Below are 21,624 nucleotides of genomic sequence, written 5' to 3' on the forward strand. Positions count from 1 at the left end.
AAAGTAGCAAAGATCAATATGTGAAAAGCTCGTAAGCAATGGATCAATGATGGATAATTATGCCGGACGGCATTCATCATGCAATGGTTATAACATAGGGTGACGCAGAACTAGCTCCAATTCATCAATATAATGTAGGAATGTATTCCGAATATAGTCATACGTGCTTATGGAAAAGAACTTGCATGACATCTTTTGGCCTACCCTCCCGTGGCAGCGGCGTCCTATTGGTAACTAAGGGATATTAAGGCCTCCTTTTAATAGAGTACCGGACCAAAGCATTAGCACTTAGTGAATACATGAACTCCTGAAACTACGGTCATCACCGGGAGTGGTCCCGACTAGTGTCACTCCGGGGTTGCCGGATCATAACACGTACTTGCAAGATAAGTTCAAGAACACAAATATATTCATGAAAACATAAAGGGTTCAGATATGAAATCATGGCACTCGGGCCCTAGTGACAAGCATTAAGCATAGCAAAGTCATAGCAACATCAATCTTAGAACATAGTGGATACTAGGGATCAAACCCTAACAAAACTAACTCGATTACATGGTAAATCTCATCCAACCCATCATGGTCCAGCAAGCCTACGATGGGATTACTCACGCACGGTGGTGAGCATCATGAAATTGGTGATGGAGGATGGTTGATGATGACGATGGCGACGAATTCCCCTCTCCGGAGCCCCGAACATACTCCAGATCTGCCCTCTCGAGGAAGAACATGGCTTGGCGGCGGCTCCGTATCGTAAACGCGATGAATCCTTCTCTCTGATTTTTTTCTCCCCAAAAGTGATTATATGGAGTTGGAGTTGAGGTCGGTGGAGGTCCAGGGGGCCCACAAGGTTGGGTGGCGCGCCCCCACCCTTGTGGCCAGGGTGTGGGCCCCCTTCACTTGATTCTTTCGCCAATATTTTTTATTAATTCCAAAACTTATCTCCGTGAAGTTTTAGGTCATTTAGAGAACTTTTTATTCTGCACAAAAATAACACCATTGCAATTCTGCTGAGAACATCATCTGTCCGGGTTAGTTCCATTCAAATGATGCAAGTTCGAGTCCAAAACAAGGGCAAAAGAGTTTGGAAAAGTAGATACGGCGGAGACGTATCAACTCCCCCAAGCTTAACCCATTGCTTGTCCTCAAGCAATTTAGTTGACAAACTAAAAGTGATAAATAAAAACTTTTAAAAACTCTGTTTGGTCTTGTTGTTGCAAATATGTAAAGCCAGCATTCAAGTTTTCAGCAAAGATCATGAACTAGCCCTATTCGCAATAACCTTTAGGTCTCACATTTACTCATATCAATGGCACAATCAACTAGCGAGCAATAATAATAAATCTTGGATGACAACACTTTCTCAAAACAATCATGATATGATATAACAAGATGGTATCTGTCGGATTCAGGGTTTCGCAGACCCTTGAGAGGTTCGAACTTTGGGATGCGTGTGAAGAACTCGTCCTCCCCAGTCTGCCTGCTCTAGATCCCACGGCCTAGCTTGATGAACCAAATGGACTAGAGACACAGCAATTTACCCAGGTTCGGGCCACCTTGCGGTGTAAAACCCTACTCCTGCTTTGTGGTGGATTTACCTCGAGGGGCTGTGGATGAACTAGTACTATGGTCGAACAGCCTCACGAGGTGAGGTGTTCTTGTGCTCGATGAGCTGGTGAGCTAGTCAGGGTGGAATGGATCCAATCCCATCTCTCCTTCGTCCCCCCTATATGGTGGTGGCTAGGTCCTATTTATAGTGGCCTTGGTCCTCTCCCCAAATGTAGGTCGGAAGGGATCCCACAATGGCCAAATTCAAAGGGAGACAACTAGTACAAGTTATCCTGACAAAAGTAGTTTTCGCCTGCAAAAGCATCTGGTGGTGACGCCGCGGTGGGCTCCGCGATGACCTCCATCCTGCCGTCCTGGTGGTCTTGGTCTTGTTGCACCGATATGGAAACCTTTGCTTGATTCCTTGGGACTCCGCGCCTACACTTGCCTCCTTAGCACTAAAGAGGAAACTGGTACATTGCACCCGTTGGCGCCCACCTGGCCTTGGTCGTCATGGTTCACGTCATATGAACCTCGCGAGGTGTAGCTTGCATAGATATCTCCGCTCCTCGGGAGCCAGCTTGGGGAGGCAGCCCCCCAGGGAGGTCTTGGTGTCGCCCGCCTCGCGAGGCTTGGCCCCTCGCGAGGGTCTGGGGTTGTTGCTGCTGAATCTGGGCCGTACCGGGCCGTCGAGGGAGCCATGCCATGGGCTGCAGGCAGGCAAATCTGGGTACCCTCGTTCCCAGGATGCCGACAGTAGCCCCCGGGCCCAAGGCGCGCTCGAACTTGGCTTCAAGGCGAAGCCATAGGGCAACCGTCCGACTTGATGAAACTCTGCTGCAAGTAGAGGAAAATCATCATCTCGTGCGATTGTGGAGGCCATCGGTTGGCCTTCCTCTGGCTATAACTGAGGGGAGGGGCAGAGCCCCCTTGCTCATCTCCGTCTTCTCGCCACCCGCTCCTTCTTCTTCCTCCTTGCCTCGCCACCTTGATGTAGTTCTCATGGAGTCGATTAGGAGGTTCTCCTTAGCGGAGAAGGGGAAAGCCCCTCGTGAGGAGCAGGGGCCACTTCCGCCGAAGAAGAGGCTCAGCCGTCCCCCGCGATGCCGGCGAAAGGCCAGAGGTGACGCGGCCTTGGTGTGTGCGGCCTCCACCTAGCTTCCCGCTCCCTCTGTACGCCGGCACGCATGGCTCCGGAGAAGGTGGCGGTGGCCAGCGCCGCGTTGGCCACGACCACGGTGGCCAAGCTGAGGCCGTGTGGCCTGCCAGTCCGCAAACACACGCCGAGGGTACCTCACGTGAGTTTGTGGTGTGGGCAGCATTGCCACCATGGACGTGGATCCAGTTCCCACGGTTCTTCGCCGAGGAGATGCCGTCGAGGGGGCCACTTGAGCTGTGGCTGCAATACGCCGGGTGCTGCAGCCTGGCCAAGGGGGCGGAGGTCGAGGTCGTCCCCCCGGGAAAATTCTTCATGACCCGAGGATGGGGCGAAGTCACCCGCACCTGCCGCACGGAGGGGGAACATGCCATCCACTTCGAGTACAACGGCGCCTCCATGTTGTTCTTCAAGGTCTTCGACGAGGAGAGCCGCCGCCTGGAGTGCTGCCCTGGAGGAAGCGGCCTGCGTGGCGCGGCCGCGGGCACCGAGCCCGCCTCCGGTCCTGCCAACAGCTCCTCCAGTAGCAGCGACGACTCCTGGGAGTCCAGCGACTCTCCCGAGCCTAGCGATTCTCCGGAGTCGAGTGACAGCTACATGCCACCGAGCTCTCGCCGTGCCCGGAGCGCGGCAGCGGCGTCCACTCGGCGTCGTTGGTAATGCCCAGTAGCCAGGGCTCCTTGAAGTTTTCTCCTTTTGTTTCCTTGCGCGGAATCGTGACAAACCCCGTGGGGTTATGTAAAAACTGAAATGATTTTGCTCCAATGTTTATTACTCCCAGTAGAAGGTTGCAGTTGTGTGTCTCGCTTCGGCATCATTCCCCCTTTTCGTTCTCTCGGTAGCTTTGTGCTCTACGCCGGCAGCTCCTAGTCCCCAGGTAGGCTTTGATCGTCGCTAGTATGTCAGGTCGCGATGCCGTGGTCAAGGCCAGGAGGTGAGTAGCCCGAGGCCTGGTAAGAGCTCCTAAGGCGCGATGCTCAGGAGGTCCCCTTTGGCGTGCAAGCAGCTTCCGGGAGGCCGAAAAGGGAAGTAGCGTTGCTGAAGCGAGATTACGGGAGTGGAAAACATTAGACAGAGAGATTCACACTGACGTGCATGGGTGACTTATCTTTTAGCAAGCCTGAGGTGATTCCTCCGCGAAGCGCCTGGCAGTATCTTAGTGGTGATGCTTTCAGGTAGGGCTCCTGCCGGTCTTCCCTTTCCCGCTCATCTGAGTGCTCTACGTCCTCGGGTCCCGACCCTCGAGCGAGGCTCAGCCGCCGCTGGTATGCCAGGTCGTGATGCCCTGGTCAAGGCCAGGGGGTGAGGGCTGGAGAGTCAGTAGGAGCTCCTAAGTCGCGATGCTCAGGAGCTCCCCCTTTAACGTGCAAGCGAATTGCGTGAAAAATGGATGGCCGGCAGGGCCACCTGCAGCCAAACTCGGGGGCTCCTGTGGGTTAGTCCAAGAAGAGAGCATAACTCGTAAGCGTGTTTGCTGTCCTGCCGCTGATCTTTCCGCAAGAAGATGAAGGCACTGAGGATCTGGTGAGGTGACGTGCACAGGGCAGGCCGCGAGCCAGAGCTTGATCCCTCAGATTTGTCAGTGTTGCAGGGACGGACCCAAGCACAAGCGCCGTGCCAGCATATGTAACCCGCATTGCGGGATGAGAAAGAGGCCGGCCAGCAGCGCGGGAGGCCACGAAGGGCGATAAGACATCAGGGAAGCATGTGATAAACATACAACAATTCATGGAAGGAGGTAAGCCAACTCTAATAGATGCATAGAACGATACATGCCACAGGGACAGACCCACGCGGCCTGGGGATGATGCAACCCAAGGGGCGCCCCCAACAGAGTAAATCAAAGACGCGAAGGGATACATGTCGCAGGGACAGGCCCATGCGATCTGGGGATAATGCAGCCCGAGGGGAGCCCCCAACTGAATAAACCGGAAAATGTCACCTGGCACCATTGCTGAAGAGATGTTGAAGTAGGTGAAGACGCGTGATGAAGAAGTCGCTCCTCATGAGCCGCCAGGGTCCTGAACCTCGGGGGGCTCTGGAGGCTCAGGGGGCTTGTGAGGAACCGTCGCCATCTCCGCCAGGACCGCCTGGTGCCTGGCCTCATGAGCCACCATTACGCTCCACATGTGTCACTGGGATGCAACAGCCGCGTCCGGCAAGCCAAAGGGCATGCGAACATAGCTGTGAGGGGGGCCCTCACACTGGCCGACACGCGACGGCCAGTAGAGCCGCTGAGAGGCGACCTTGTTGAGTCCTGGAATGTTGACACAGACGCGCAGCTCCCTGTCCTCGCCAGGACAAGGAGCCACGCCAGGTGGTGGGCGGCGGTCGCCGTGCATGGCTCTCGCCTCTTGAAGTTTCTTGGTTGTCTTGGCGATGAACTCCTGAGCACCTGGCGTCCCATGCCTTGTGCCCTCGTGGCAGAAACGCACACTGAAGCACACCTCCATGTGGTGCCCGAGCGCCTCCCTCGTGACATTGGCTAAGTCAGAGGCCCACCAGAAGAGAGCCCCCAGGCCCAGCCCGAGGGAGGTGCCGGGTGCGCCTTCCTATGCGAGAGAGGGAGGAGCCCTGTCCGTTGGCGCAGGTCCTGAGGTGGCGCCGATGTTGACGCCGTTCTCCCGAGGCCCTTGGTGGAGCAGCTGCTTCTTCTTGGGGACAGCCTCAGGTGGGTAGACGGTGCCTTCGTCGTCGGGATTCGCGAGCGCCGCAGCCTGGTAGGCGCGCTCGAGAGAGCACACTGCGTCCTTTTCCTCGCAGACGATTGTGATGATGTCGCGGTTCCCTGGCAGCTTGAGGACATTGTAACCATGATGAGTCACGGCCATGAACTTGGCCAGGGCTAGATACCCAAGGATGGCGTTGTACGAAAGGCGGATGTGGGCGACATCGAAGTCGATGAGCTCTGTGCAGTAGTTGTCACGCTGGCCGAAGGTGACAAGGAGGCGGATCTGCCCTATCAGGGTGGTGGAGCCGTCGGTCACTCCTGTGAAGGGTTTGGTGGGCTGCAGCTGGTCATAGGGCACCTGGAGTAGGTCGAATGTTTTGATAGACAGAACGTTGAGCCCTGCACCACCATCGATGACAGTCTTGGAGACGAGGACGCTACTGATGACGGGCAAGCAGAGCATCGGGAGGGCACCGGCAGTTGCCGCGCACTTGAGTTGGTCGGACGAGCTAAAGGTGATGGTGCACTTGGACCACCCGAGCGGACGCGTCGCCTCGAGCTTGGGAAGGGCCGCATTCACCTCACGGGCAAACTGCTTGAAGATGCGATGAGAGGCTGGGGCCTGGGCGCCGCCCAGGATGCAGGCTACGGCACGAGGCTCCTGGAAGCCCCCGACCCCCTCGTCCTGGTGGTGGTCGCCATTCCTTCTTGCTGCTGGTGGCAGCGGAGGGAGGCCAGCGTTTCCCTATGGACGGTCCTCACGAGGCTGGTCCCTCTAGGGGCTCTCACGAGGCTGGCCCTGCCAGCGTTCCGCATGAAGCTGATCGCGCCACTCCTGGCGGGGGCCGCGGTCGTCCCAGCGTCCTCCATTTCGGCCTCCTCCGCGGCCATAGCCTCAATCGCTGCGCTCGGGGCGACGACCGAGGCACCCGTCGTGGATGGCCCTGAGCTCCTGACAATCATTGGTGTTGTGGCTATGTACATTGTGGAAGACGCAAAATGGACGACTGCCCTTGGATGACTCCGGGTTGTCGCAGCCGCGCTTCATTTCTGGTTCAGTCGCGAGCACGACCGCCCCCTTGTGCTTCACGTCCTTGGCCTTGGCCTTCTTGTCCTCTTGGTCAGTCTCTGGAAGATCGAGGAGGGAGAGGTGTCCTTCCTCATCTATAGCGCACTTGGTTGCCATGTTGAACATCTCTAGAGCCATGCACAGGTCCTCATGTATGGCGAGCTCTTCCTTCATCTTGACATCGCGGGCACCATCAGTGAATGCGGAGATGATGGCCTCGTCCGACACTTTGGGGATCTTGAGACGAACGCTGTTGAAGCGCTGGATGTACTTCTGTAGGGTCTCCCCTGGCTGCTGCTTGATGCGCCACAGGTTACCCGCGGCAGGCGGGCGGTCGCGAGTGCCCTGGAAGTTGGTGACGAAATGCTCGCGCATCTCGCCCCAGGAGGAGATCGATCCCATAGGCAGGTTCAGGAGTCACGAGTGCGCGCCATCTTTGAGGGCCATGGGAAACCAGTTCGCCATGACCTTCTCGTTGCCATTTGCCGCCTCGATGCTCAGCTTGTAAAGTTGCAGGAAGTCGGCAGGGTCAGGGGTGCCGTCCTAGCGCGGAGGCAGGTCGGGCTTGAACTTCCCCGGCCAGACGATGCCGCGTAGCTCGGGAGTGAAGGAACGGCAGCCCGCGGTAGTCACGGTGCCTGTCGTGGAGGTGGAGCCTGATCTTGGCGCTCACGCGCCACCCCCGCAGGCGGCGCGCGGTCTTGACGTGGTGGTGCTGGGAGCGCAGGAGCATCTTCTTGCGGCCGCTGGACCTCCTGGCAGTATTCTTCTTCACGCGCGGGCGCCCTGCGCGGCGGGTCACGCCGTGGGGCCGCGCGCCTTGGTCTGAGGGCGACGTCTTGACGGGGAGGTGGTGGAGGTGCTCCATGGGCTACGTCGCCCGCGGTAGGCGGCGGGCGAGGCAGTGAGCGAGTTGGTGCAGGAGAGCCCCCAGCAGCGCTGACAAGCTCGGTGATGCGGCCCAGCCATTCTTCGTAGAAGTCGTTGATAGGATGGTTGCACAGGAGCTCGCGCGCCATGAGCAGCGCAGCCTGCATGTCCGCCGCCCCGCCACGAGCGTGAGATGACGAACCAGTCGGAGTCAGCGACGGGGTGGCCGTGCGTCCATCACGCCGCACAGAGGGGCAACGACGAAGCTTGTTGCTCGTGCCCCGCCGGGCCAGTGGCGGCGTTGGCGGCAGGCAATGGAGAACAATGAGGAGGCCTGCCAGCAGGCGACGTTTGGACGATGCGAGTGGCGAGGGCGGCCCGACGCTCAGCACGGGCTTGACGGGCGTTAGCCATGGAAGCGGTGGAGTGGTGGCGAGTCGACCGACGGAAGAGAGGCTCCAACGCACCCCTACCTGGCACGCCAAATGTCGGATTCAGGGTTCCGCAGACCCTTGAGAGGTTTGAACTCTGGGGTGCGTGCAAAGAACTCGTCCTCCCCAGTCTGCCTGCTCCAGATCCCATGGCCTAGCTCGGCGAACCAAATGGACTAGAGACACAGCAGTTTACCCAGGTTCGGGCCACCTTGCGGTGTAAAACCCTACTCCTGCTTTGTGGTGGATTGGCCTTGAGGGGCTGTGGATGAACTAGTACAATGGTCGAACAGCCTCTGGAGGTGAGGTGTTCTTGTGCTCGATGAGCTGGTGAGCTGGTCAGGGCGGAACGGATCCGATCCCATCTCTCCTTCGCCCCCCCCCCCTCTATGGTGGTGGCTAGGTCCTATTTATAGTGGCCTTGGTCCTCTCCCCAAATGTAAGCGGGAAGGGATCCCACAGCGGCCAAATTCAAAGGGAGACAACTAGTACAAGTTATCCTGACAAAAGTAGTCTTCGCCAGCAAAAGCATCTGGTGGTGACGCCGCGCTGGGCTCCGCAATGACCTACGTCTTGCCGTCCTGGCGGTCTTGGTCTTTTTGCACCGATATGGAAACCTTTGCTTGATTCCTCGGGACTCCGCGCCTGCGCTTGCCTCCTTAGCACCAAAGAGGAAACTGGTACACTTCACCCGCTGGTGCCCGCCTGGCCTTGGTCGTCATGGCTCACGTCATATGAACCTCGTGAGGTGCAGCTTGCATAGATATCTGCGCTCCTCGGGAGCCAGCCTGGGGAGGCCGCCCCCAGGGAGGTCTTGGTGTCGCCCGCCTCGCGAGCTTGGCCATTCGCGAGGGTCTTGGGTTGTTGCTGCTGAAGCTGGGCCGTACCGGGCCGTCGATGGAGCCACACTGTGGGCCGCAGGCAGGAAAGTCTGCGTACCCCCGTTCCCAGAAAGCCGACAGTATCTCGCTAGCCCTTCCTGAGACCGCAAAACATTAATGCAGAGCACCCCTGAAGATCAAGGACTGACTAGACATTGTAATTCATGGTAAAAGAGATCCAGTCACAGTCATACTCGATATAAATTAGTAACAATGCATACAAAAGATGGTGGTGCTCTCTAACTGGTGCTTTTTATAAGAGGATGATGACTCAGCAATAAAAGTAAATAGATGGGCCCTTCGCAGAGGGAAGCAGGGATTTGCAGGGGTGCTAGAGCTCGAGTTTTAAAATAGAGATTGAATAATATTTTGAGTGGTACGCTTTCATTGTCAACATAACAACCAAGAGATCTCGGTATCTTCCATGCTACATACATTATAGGCGGTTCCCAAACAGAATGGTAAAGTTTGTACTCCCCCACCACCAACAAGCACACTCGATGGCAGGTCCGAAACAACGGGTACCGTCCAACTAACAACACTCCTGGGGGAGTTTTGTTTGCAATTATTTTTATTTGATTTGAGCATGGGACTGGGCATTCCGGTTACCAGCCATTTTCTCGTGAATGATGAGCGGAGTCCACTCATCATGAGAATAACCCACCTAGCATGGAAGATATTGACAACCCTAGTTGTTACATGAGCGATTCGAGCATACAAAACAGATTATCATTTGAAGGTTTGGAGTTTGGCACATGCAAATTACTTGGGACGGCAGGTAAATACCGCATATAGAAAGGTATGGTGGACTCATATGGAACAAGTTTGGGGTTTATGGAAGTGGATGCACAAGCAGTATTCCCGCTTAGTACAAGTGAAGGCTAGAAAGGGACTGGGAAGCGACCAACTAGAGAGCGACAACAGTCATAAACATGCATTGAGATTAACCAACATTGAGTGCAAGCATGAGTAGGATATAAATCACCATCAACATAAATAACATAGATGCTATGTTGATTTTGTTTCAACTACATGCGTGAACATGTGCCAAGTCAAGCCACTCGAATCATTCAAAGGAGGATACCATCCTATCATACTACATCACAACCATTTTAGTTTCCATGTTGGCACGCAAGGTAAACCATTATAAACTCCTAGCTAATTAAGCATGGCATGAATAACTATAATCTCTAATGATCATTGCAAGCATGTTTCATTCATAATAGGCTGAATCAGGAACGATGAACTAATCATATTTACAAAAACAAGATAGGTCGAGTTCATACCAGCTTTTCCTCATCTCAATCATTTCATCATATATCGTCATTATTGCCTTTCATTTGCACGACCGAACGGTGTGGATAATAATAATAGTGCACGTGCATTGGACTAAGTTGGAATCCGCAAACATTTATTCAAAGGAGAAGACAAGGTAATATGGGCTCTTTGTTAGATCAACAATAATGCATATGAGAGCCACTCAACATTTTCATCGTGGTCTTCTCCTCTCGAACCCCAAAGAAAAGAAAAGAATTTTAGAGAAACACACTGAAATATTTTTGGAGTTTTTGTTTTTCTGAAGAAAGTAAAAGAAGAACGAGAAAAACTATTTACACGGGAAAGCTCCCAACAAGCAAAAGAAGAACGAGAAATCTTTTTGGGTTTTCTTTTAATTTTACTACTAAGCATGCATAGAAAGTAAACTAGCTACAACTAATTTTTTTGTTTATCTTAAGGTTTTTCAAACACACAAGAAGAAAGCGGGGAAAAGAAATAAACTAATATGGATAATATAATGAAAAAGTATGAGCACTGACAATTGAAATGATTGTGTGAACATGAATGTAATGTCGGTGAGAAATACATGCTCCCCCAAGCGTAGGCTCTTGGCCTAAGTTGGTCTACGGCCACCACTGGCCCGGATGATATCCGGAATCATAGTTGGGGTCATACTGTGCTGTGGCAGCTATCGCTTGGCGAGCTGCCTCCTGAAGATGAGTGGCCTCTGTTGCTCTCTCATACTCGTTTGCCTCCTCTCTAGTTATAAAATATCTCCCATTTGACTGAAAGTTAAAGAAAGCAGGAGCAGGAAGAGTAACAAGGACGGCGTACCGTCTATCAAAGATTAGTCGGTATTGGAGGATCTGTTCGTTCCTCTTAAGAAACTGGTAGCATACCATAGCCTCATAATCCAGAAAAGCAGGTGGCAACTCAATATCATACCCTCTAATAGGTACACCCAAATAGCTAGCTAAAAGAGTTGCATAAATCCCACCAAATAAATCTCCATCTTTAGCATTATGGTGTAACCTCCTAGCAATAATAGCCCCTAAATTATATCACTTATCACCCAACACTGCACACTTCAGGACACTAAAACCCGATGCACGAAGGTGGCTGTGATCATGTTTACCATTAATGCATCCGCCTATTAAGTGAGCAAAATAATGCATGGCAGGAAAATGAATGCTCCCCTTGGAGGCTTGTGTGATATTTCTAGTTTCTCCAACGGTGATGCTAGCAATGAAATCATTATATTCAGATTTGTGAGGCTCACTAAGATTACCCCATTGTGGAATTTTGCATGCATCACAAAAATCTCCTAGGTACATGGTATAAGATTCATCATAAAGGTCAAACAAAAAAGTATGAGTATTACGCTTAGATGAAAACTCAAACCTCCGAACGAAGGAATTGGTGAGATAATAATACTGTAAGCACTTGTCTGATAAGAAATCCTCAAGGCCGGCATTTTGTACGTACGCATAGAACTCATCTTTGAAACACGCACGATCCATAAATTCATCTGAGGCCATTCACACGGCTTCACTTGAGACTCCCTTGGTGGTTCAGGGTCCAGTTCACGTATTGCACGCCTCGGTGCTTGCTTCGTTGAAGAACCACCTTGGTACGTTCCCCTAGACATTTTTTTCTCTGAAATTTTTAGTGACTCAAAATAAGAGTGAACTAAACTCAACAAAATTGAGAGAAAATACTCCTACAAGTGTCTAGAGGCTATATCATGCATCAAAACTACTTTGGTCCATATAAATTTGACATCCAAGCTCAAGAACAGGGTCACCACAGTAGCAAAAATTTGCAATGAATAAAGCACTAGAACAAAAATTAATTGGACCATTGGAGGAGTCACATACCGAAGAACAATCTTCCAAAGAAGTTTTGTGAATGGGGCTTTGAGCAAGGAGATCGAAAATGGCAGCAAAATGAGCAAGAACACGAGTTTGAACTATGGAGTGATTTTTTCTGAACGAAGAAGGAGTGGATGGGTGCTGTAATAAGTGGAGGGGGGCCACGTGGGGGGGGGGGGTAGGCGTGCCCTCCACCCTTGTGGCCAGCTGGTGAGGCCCCCTGGTGTGTGTTTAGTACTAGAAATTCTTAAATATTCTATAAAAAATCATACTAAATTTTCAGGGCATCTGGAGAACTTTTATTTTCAGGGCATTTTTTATTGCACGGATAATTCAGAAAAGAGACAGAAAATACTATTTTTGCTTTATTTAAACTAATTAACAGAAAGTAAAATATAGCTACAGAGATTTGTGCTTTCTAAATTCATCCATCTCATGCTCATCAAACGGAATCCATTAACAAGGTTGATCAAGTCTTATTAACAAACTTCTTCTGAATGACATGAAACCGGAGAACTTTCGAATAACACTAGGTTACCTCAACGGGGATATGCATTTCCCCAATAATAAGAATATCATATTTCTTTTTGATAGTAGGAAGAGGGAACTCAAAACCTCCAATAATAATAGTTGAAATTTTTCCAATAGAATTGATACTATGAACTTGAGGTTGTTTCTTCGGAAAGTGTATTGTATGCTCATTACCATTAACATGAAAAGTGACATTGCCTTTGTTGCAATCAATAACAGCCCCTGCAGTATTCAAAAAGGGCCTACCAAGAATAATCAACATACTGTTGTCCTCGGGAATTTCAAGAATAACAAAGTCCGTTAAGATAGTAACGTTCGCAATCACAATAGGCACATCCTCACAAATACCGATGGGTATAGCAGTTGACTTATCAACCATTTGCAAAGAGATTTCAGTAGGTGTCAACTTATTCAATTCAAGTCTACGATATAAATAGAAAGGCATAACACTGACACCGGCTCCAAGATCACATAAAGCAGTTTTAACATAGTTTCTTTTAATGGAGCATGGTATAGTTGGTACTCCTGGATCTCCAAGTTTCTTTGGTATTCCACCCTTAAAAGTATAATTAGCAAGCATGGTGAAAATTTCAGCTTCCAGCATCTTTCTTTTATTTATAACAATATCTTTCATATACTTAGCATAAGGAGGCATTTTAAGCATATCAGTCAAACGCATACGCAAAAAGATAGGTCTAATCATTTTAGCAAAGTGCTCAAAATCCACTTCATCCTTTTTCTTGGATGGCTTAGGAGGAAAGGGCTTGTGTTTCTGAACCCATGGTTCTCTTTCTTTACCATGTTTCCTAACGAAGTCTCTCTTATCATAACGTTGATTCTTTGATTGTGGGTTATCAAGATCAATGGCAGGTTCAATCTCTACATCATTATCATTACTAGGTTGAGCATCAACATTACCATCATTACTAACATTATCACTAGGTTCATGTTCATCACCACATTGTGTCTCGGCATCAGAAATAGAAATATCATTGGGATTCTCAGGTGTGTCTATAGCAGGTTCATTAGCATGCAAATTCCTATCAGTTTTCTTTTTCTTTTTAGTACGAGGACTAGGTGCATCAGTATTAGTTCTCTGAGAATCATGCTCAACTCTCTAAGGATGGCCCTCGGGATACAAAGGTTCCTGGGTCATCTTACCACCTCTAGTCATAACCCTAACAACATTATCCTTATTCTTACTATTCAACTCATTAAGCAAATCATCTTGTTCCTTAAGTACTTGTTCTACTTGAGTTGTAACCATGGAAGCATGTTTACTAATAAGCTTAAGATCATTAACAACTCTATTCATATAATCACCCAAGTGGTCAAGCATGTAAGCATTACGTTTCAATTTCCTACTAACATAAGCTTTGAAGTTTTCTTGTTTAACAATAAAATTATCAAACTCATCCAAGCATTGACTAGCAGACTTATTATGAGGGATATCACATTCATCAAATCTATGGAGAGAGTTTACAACTACTACCTGTGTCGGGTTATCAAGACCATGTATTTCTTCAATAGGTGGTAGATTTTTAACATCTTCAGCTTTAATACCTTTTTTTCTTTCATATATTTCTTTGCCTCTTGCATATCTTCAGGACTGAGAAATAGAATACCCCTTTTCTTCGGAGTTGATTCAGGAAGTGTCCAATCATTTTCATTACTCGATATATTATTATATAGCAATTCAGCTTGCTCAACGGTTCTTTTCCTAAAAACACAACCAGCACAACTATCCAGGTGGTCTTTGGAAGCATCGGTTAGTCCACTATATAAGATATCAAGTATTTCATTTTTCTTGAGAGGATGATCAGGCAAAGCATCAAGTAATCGGAGAAGCCTCCCCCAAGCTTGTGGGAGACTCTCTTCTTCAATTTGCACAAAATTAAATATTTCCCTTAAAGCAGCTTGTTTCTTATGAGCGGGGAAATATTTTGTAGAGAAGTAATAAATCATATTCTGGGGACTACGCACACAACGAGGAGCAAGATAATTAAACCATAGTTTAGCATCACACTTTACGAGAAAGGAAACAATTTCAGGATATAGTAATAGCGAATTTTTCCTGATGTGCAAATAGGGTGGCTATATCATCAAATTTAGTAAGATGTGCCACAAAAGTTTTAGATTCATAACCATGAAAAGGATCAGATTCAACCAAAGTAATTAACTCAGGATCGACAGAGAATTCATAATCCTTATCAGTATCAAAGATAGGTGAAGTAGCAAAAGCGGGATCATATTTCATTCTAGCATTCAAGGATTTTTCTTTCAGCTTAGCTAACAATTTCTTAAGATCTTCTCTATCATTGCAAGCAAAGAAGTCTCTAGCAGTTTATTCATCCATAACATAACCCTCAGGTACAACAAGCAATTCATATCTAGGGGGAGAATCATAATCTTCAGTTTCAGTAATTTCATTCTCTCTAACCCTAGAAAGTTGTTCATCAAGAAATTCACCTAGTGGCACAGTATTAACAAGCAGAGGAGTAATTTCATCATAAGCATCATCCATAGCAGAAGTGGCATCATCAATAACAAGCGACATATCAGAATCAATAGCAGGTGTAGGTGTCGCAAGTTTACTCAAAATAGTAGGAAAATCAAGTGCAGAGCTAGATGGTAGTTCCTTACCTCTCCTCTTTGTTGAGGGAAAGACCTTAGTTCTTTTATCTTTTAGATTCCTCATGGAGATCAACAGATATAAATCCCAAGTGACTCAGAGAATAGAGCTATGCTCCCCGGCAACGGCGTCAGAAAAAGGTATTGATAACCCACAAGTATAGGGGATCGCAACAGTTTTCGAAGGTAGAGTATTCAACCCAAATTTATTGATTCGACACAAGGGGAGCCAAAGAATATTCTCAAGTATTAGTAGCTGAGTTGTCAATTCAACCACACCTGAAAGACTTAAGATCTGCAGCAAAATATTTAGTAGCAAAGTAGTATGGAAGTAACGGTAACGGTGGCAAAAGTGATAGTAGCAGTATTGTAGCAATTGTAACAGTGGCAACGGAAAAGTAAAGTAGCAAAGATCAATATGTGAAAAGCTCGTAAGCAATGGATCAATGATGGATAATTATGTCAGATGGCATTCATCATGCAACAATTATAACATAGGGTGACACAGAACTAGCTCAAATTCATCAATATAATATAGGCATGTATTCCGAATATAGTCATACGTGCTTATGGAAAAGAACTTGCATGACATCTTTTGTCCTTCCCTCCCGTGGCAGCGGGGTCCTATTTGAAACTAAGGGATATTAAGGCCTCCTTTTAATAGAGTACCGGACCAAAGCATTAGCACTTAGTGAATACATGAACTCCTCAAACTACGGTCGTCACCGGGAGTGGTCCCGACTATTGTCACTCCGGGGTTGCCGGATCATAACACGTAGTAGGTGACTATAACTTGCATGATAGGATCAAGAACACAAATACATTCATGAAAACATAAAGGTTCAGATCTGAAATCATGGCACTCGGACCCTAGTGACAAGCATTAAGCATAGCAAAGTCATAGCAACATCAATCTTAGAACATAGTGGATACTAGGGATCAAACCCTAACAAAACTAACTCGATTACATGGTAAATCTCATCCAACCCATCACGGTCTAGCAAGCCTATGATGGGATTACTCACGCACGGCGGTGAGCATCATGAAATTGGTGATGGAGCATGGTTGATGATGACGATGGTGACGGATTCCCCTCTCCGGAGCCCCGAATAGACTCCAGATCCGCCCTCCCAAGGAAGAACATGGCTTGGCCGCGGCTCCGTATCGTAAAACGTGATGAATCCTTCTCTCTGATTTTTTTCTCCCCAAAAGTGAATATATGGAGTTGGAGTTGAGGTCGGTGGAGGTCCAGGGGGGCCACAAGGTCGGGTGGCGCGCCACACACTTGTCGCCAGGGTGTGGGCCCCCCTCACTTGATTCTTTCGCCAATTTTTTTTATTAATTCCAAAACTTATCTCCGTGAAGTTTTAGGTCATTCTGAGAAATTTTTATTATGCACAAAAATAACACCATGGCAATTCTGCTGAAAACAACATCTGTCCGGGTTAGTTCCATTCAAATCATGCAAGTTAGAGTCCAAAACAAGGGCAAAAGAGTTTGGAAAAGTAGATACGACGGAGACGTACCAGTGGAGCTTCGTGGGACCCACAAGCCAGGGGGCGCCCCCACCCTTGTGGACAACAGGTGGGTCCCCCTCAGTTGAATATTTTTTATTAATTCCAAAAATATTCTCCCTGAAGTTTCAGGTCATTCCGAGAACTTCTATTTCTGCACAAAAGTTACACCATGGCAATTCTGGTGAAAACAACGTCAGTCCGGGTTAGTTCCATTCAAATCATGCAAATTAGATTCCAAAACAAGGGCAACAGAGTTTGGAAAAGTAGATACGATGGAGACGTATCAACTCCCCCAAGCTTAACCCATTGCTTGTCCTCAAGCAATTCAGTTGACAAACTGAAAGTGATAAAGAAAAACTTTTACAAACTCTGTTTGATCTTGTTGTTGCATATATGTAAATCCAGCATTCAAGTTTTGAGCAAAGATTATGAACTAACCATATTCACAATAGCATTTAGGTCTCACATTCACTCATATCAATGGAATAATCAACTAGCGAGCAATAATAATAAATCTCAGATGACAACACTTACTCAAAACAATCATGATATGATATAACAAGATGGTATCTTGATAGCCCTTTCTGAGATCATAAAACATAAATGCAGAGCACCCCTGAAGATCAAGGACTGACTAGACATTGTAATTAATGGTAAAAGAGATCCAGTCATACTCAATATCAATTAATAATAATGAATATGAATGACAGTAGTGCTCTCTAACTGGTGCTTTTTATAATAGGATGATGACTCAACAATAAAAGTAAATAGATAGGCCCTTCGCAGAGGGAAGCAGGGATTTGCAGAGGTGCTAGAGCTCGAGTTTTTGAAACAGAGATAAATAATTTTTTGATCGGCATGCTTTCATTGTCAACATAACAACCAAGAGATCTCGGTATCTTCCATACTAGATACATTATAGGCGGTTCCCAAACAGAATGGTACATTCCATGGCTGGTCCGAAACAACGGGTACCGTCCAACTAACAACAGTCCTGGGGAAGTTTTGTTTGCAATTATATTTTGATTTGATTTGAGCATGGGACTGGGCATCCCGGTTACCAGCCATTTTCTCGTGAATGATGAGCGGAGTCCACTCATCGTGAGAATAACCCACCTAGCATGGAAGATATTGGCAACCCTAGTTGCTACATGAGCGATTCGAGCATACAAAACAGATTATCATTTGAAGGTTTAGAGTTTGGCACATGCAAATTTACTTGGAACGGCAGGTAAATACCGCATATAGTTAGGTATGGTGGACTCATATGGAACAACTTTGGGTTTATGGAAGTGGATGAACAAGCAGGGTTCCCGCTTAGTACAAGTGAAGGCTAGAAAAAGACCGGGGAGTGACCAACTAGAGAGCGACAACAGTCATAAACATGCATTGAGAGTAACCAACATTGAGTGCAAGCATGAGTAGGATATAAATCACCATGAACATAAATATCGTGGTGGCTATGTTGATTTTGTTTCAACTACATGCTTGAACATGTGCCAAGTCAAGCCACTCGAAACATTCAAAGAAGGATACCATCCTGTCATACTACATCGCAACCATTTTAAAAGCATGTTGGCACGCAAGGTAAACCATTATAAACTCCTAGCTAATTAAGAATGGCATGAGTAACTATAATCTCTAATTGTCATTGCAAACATGTTTCATTCATAATGGGCTGAATCAGGAATGATGAACTAATCATATTTACAAAACAAGACAGGTCGAGTTCATAGCATCTTTTCCCCATCTCAATCATTTCATCATATATCGTCATTATTGCCTTTCACTTGCACGGCCGAACGGTGTCGATAATAATAATAGTGCACGTGCATCGGACTAAGCTAGAATTTGCAAACATTTATTCAAAGGAGAAGCCAAGGTAATATGGGCTCTCTTGTTAGATCAATAATAATGCATATGAGAGACACTCAACATTTTCATCGTGGTCTTCTCCTCTCGACCCCCAAAGAAAAGAACAGAATTTCAAAGAAACACACTGAAATGTTTTTGGAGTTTTTGTTTTTCTGAAGAAGGTGAAACAAGAGCGAGAAAAACTATTTACATGGGAAAGCTCCCAACAAACAAAAGAAGAACGAGAAATCCTTTTGGGTCTTCTTTAATACTACAACTAAATAAACATGGAAAGGAAACTAAGCTACAACTATTTTTTTGGTTTTTCTTAAGGTTTTTCAAACACACAAGAAGAAAGCGGGAAAAAGAAAATAAACTAGCATGGATAATACAATGAAAAAGTATGAACACCGACAACTGGAATGAGTGTGTGAACATGAATGTAATGTTGGTGAGAAATGCGTACTCCCCCAAGCTTAGGCTTTTGGCCTAAGTTGGTGTAGGGCCACAACTGGCCCGAATTGTATTTGAAATCATAGTTGGGGTTGTACTGTGCAGCAGCAGCTATCGCTTGGCGAGCTGCTTCTTGGAGGCTAGCGGCCTCTGCTGCTCTCTCATACTCGTTCGCCTCCTCCCTAGTTATAAAATATCTCCCTTTGACCTAAAAGTTAAAGAAGGCAGGAGCAGGAATGGTAAGATGGACAGCACGCCGTTGGTCAAAGATTAGTCAGTACTGGAGGGACTATTTGTTCCTCTCAAGAAACTGGTAACGTACCATAGCATTATAATCTAGAAAAGCAGGTGGCAACTCAATGTCATTCCCTCTTATGGATACACCAAGATAATTAGCTAAATGAGTTGCATAAATCCCACCAAATAAATCTCCATCTTTAGCATTAAGATGTAACCTCCTCGCAATAATAGCCCCCAAGTTATAACGCTTACCGCCTAACGCCGCACACTTGAGGACACTAAGATCTGGAACGCAAAGGTGGCTATGCTCATGCTTACCATTAATGCGTCTACCTATAAAGAGAGCAAAATAATGTATGGCAGGAAAGTGAATGCTCCCTATGGTAGCTTGTGTGATATTTCTAGTTTCTCCCATAGTGATGCTAGCAAGAAAATCATTGTATTCAGCTTTGTGAGGCTCACTAAGAAGGCCCCATTGTGGGATTTTGCAAGCAGTGTTAAAATCCTCAAGGTCAATGGTATATGATTCATCATAAAGATCAAATAAAACAGTATGGGTATTGCGCTTAGATGAAAATTCAAACCTCCGCACAAAGGAATCGGTGAGGTAGTAGTATTGGCGGCACTTATCTGACACGAAGTCCTCAAGGCCGGCATTTTGTACGTATGCATAAAACTCATCCTTGAAACCTACATGAACCATGAATTCATCCGACGGCCATTCGCAAGGCCGCACTTGAGCTTCCCTTGGTGGTTCAAGGTCCGACTCACGTATCGCGAGCCTCGGTGCTTGCTTCCTCAAGGAACCACCTTGTACATTTTCCTAGACATTTTTCTTTCTCTGAAAAATTTCTGAACTTTTTAGTGACTCAAAATAAAAGTGAACCAAAATCAACAAAATTAATAGCAACTACTCCTACAAGTATCTAGAGGCTAAATCATGCATCAAAACTACTTTGGACCATATAAATTTGACAGGCAAGCTCAAGAACAAGGTCACCACAGCAGCAAAAATTTGTAATAAATAAAGCACTAGAACAAAAACTAATTGGACCATTAGAGGAGTCACATACCGAAGAACAATTCCCCAAAATAGTTTTGCAAATGGAGCTTTGCACAAGGAGATCAAAAATGGTAGCAAGATGAGCAAGAACACGGGTGTGAGCTATGGGATGATTTTTCTGGAGGAAGACGAAGTGGATGGGTGCTGGAATAAGTGAAGGGGACCTACATGGGACCCACAAGGCAAGGGGGCGCGCCCTCCGCCCTTGTGGTCCACTGGTGCATCCCCCTGGTGTATGTTCAGTGCCAGAAATTCTAAAATATTATATAAAAAATCATACTAAATTTTCAGGGCATTTGGAGAACTTTTATTTCCGGGACATTTTTTTATTGCACAGATAATTCAGAAAAGAGAGAGAGAATATTATTTTTGCTTTATTTATTCTAAATAACAGAAAGTAAAAGGTGGGTACAGATAGTTGTGCCTTCTAGCTTCATCCATCTCATGCTCATAAAAAGCAATCCATTAACAAGGTTGATCAAGTCTTATTAACAAACTTCTTCCGAATGACATGAAACTGGACAATTTTCGAATAACACTTGGTTACCTCAATGGGGATATACATGTCAGCAACAATAATAATATCATATTTCTTTTTAACAGTAGGAAGGGGGAATTCAAAACCTCCAATAGTAATAGTTGGAACTTTTCCAATAGAATTGATACTATGAACTTGAAGTTGTTTCTTCGGAAGTGTACCATATGTTCATTACCATTAATATGAAAAGTGACATTGCCTTTGTTGCAATCAATAACAGCCCTTCCAGTATTCAAAAAGGGTCTACCAAGGATAATCGACATACTGTCGTCCTCGGGAATATCAAGAATAACAAAGTCCGTTAAGATAGTAACATTTGCAACCGCAACAGGCACATCCTCACAAATATGGATGGGTATAGTAGTTGATTTATCAGCCATTTGCAAGGAAATTTCAGTAGGTGTCAACTTATTCAATTCAAGTCTACTATATAAAGAGAAAGGGCATAACACTAGCACCAGCTCCAAGATCACATAAAGCAGTTTTAAAATAGTTTCTTTTAATGGAGCATGGTATAGTTGGTACTCCTGGATATCCAAGTTTCTTTGGTATTCCACCCTTCAAAGTATAATTAGCAAGCATGGTGGAAATTCCAGCCTCCGGTATCTTTCTTTTATTTGTAACAATATCCTTCATATATTTAGCATAAGGAGGCATTTTAAGCATATCACTCAAACACATACACAAAAAGATAGGTCTGACCATTTCAGCAAAGCGCTCAAAATCCTCATCATCCTTTTTCTTGGATGGTTTAGGATAAAATGGCATTGGTTTCTGAACCCATGGTTCTCTTTCTTTACCATGTTTCCTAGCAACGAAGTCTCTCTTATCATAACGTTGATTCTTTGATTGTGGGTTATCAAGATCAGCAACAGGTTCAATCTCTACATCATTATCATTACTAGGTTGAGCATCAACATAAACATCATCATTAACAATATCACTAGGTTCATGTTCATTACCAGATTGTGTCTCAGAATCAGAAATAGAAATATCATTGGGATTCTCATGTGTGTCTATAA

The sequence above is a fragment of the Triticum aestivum genome, chromosome 2D, assembly GCF_018294505.1.
Source record: "Triticum aestivum cultivar Chinese Spring chromosome 2D, IWGSC CS RefSeq v2.1, whole genome shotgun sequence".
NCBI classification, from domain to species: domain Eukaryota; kingdom Viridiplantae; phylum Streptophyta; class Magnoliopsida; order Poales; family Poaceae; genus Triticum; species Triticum aestivum.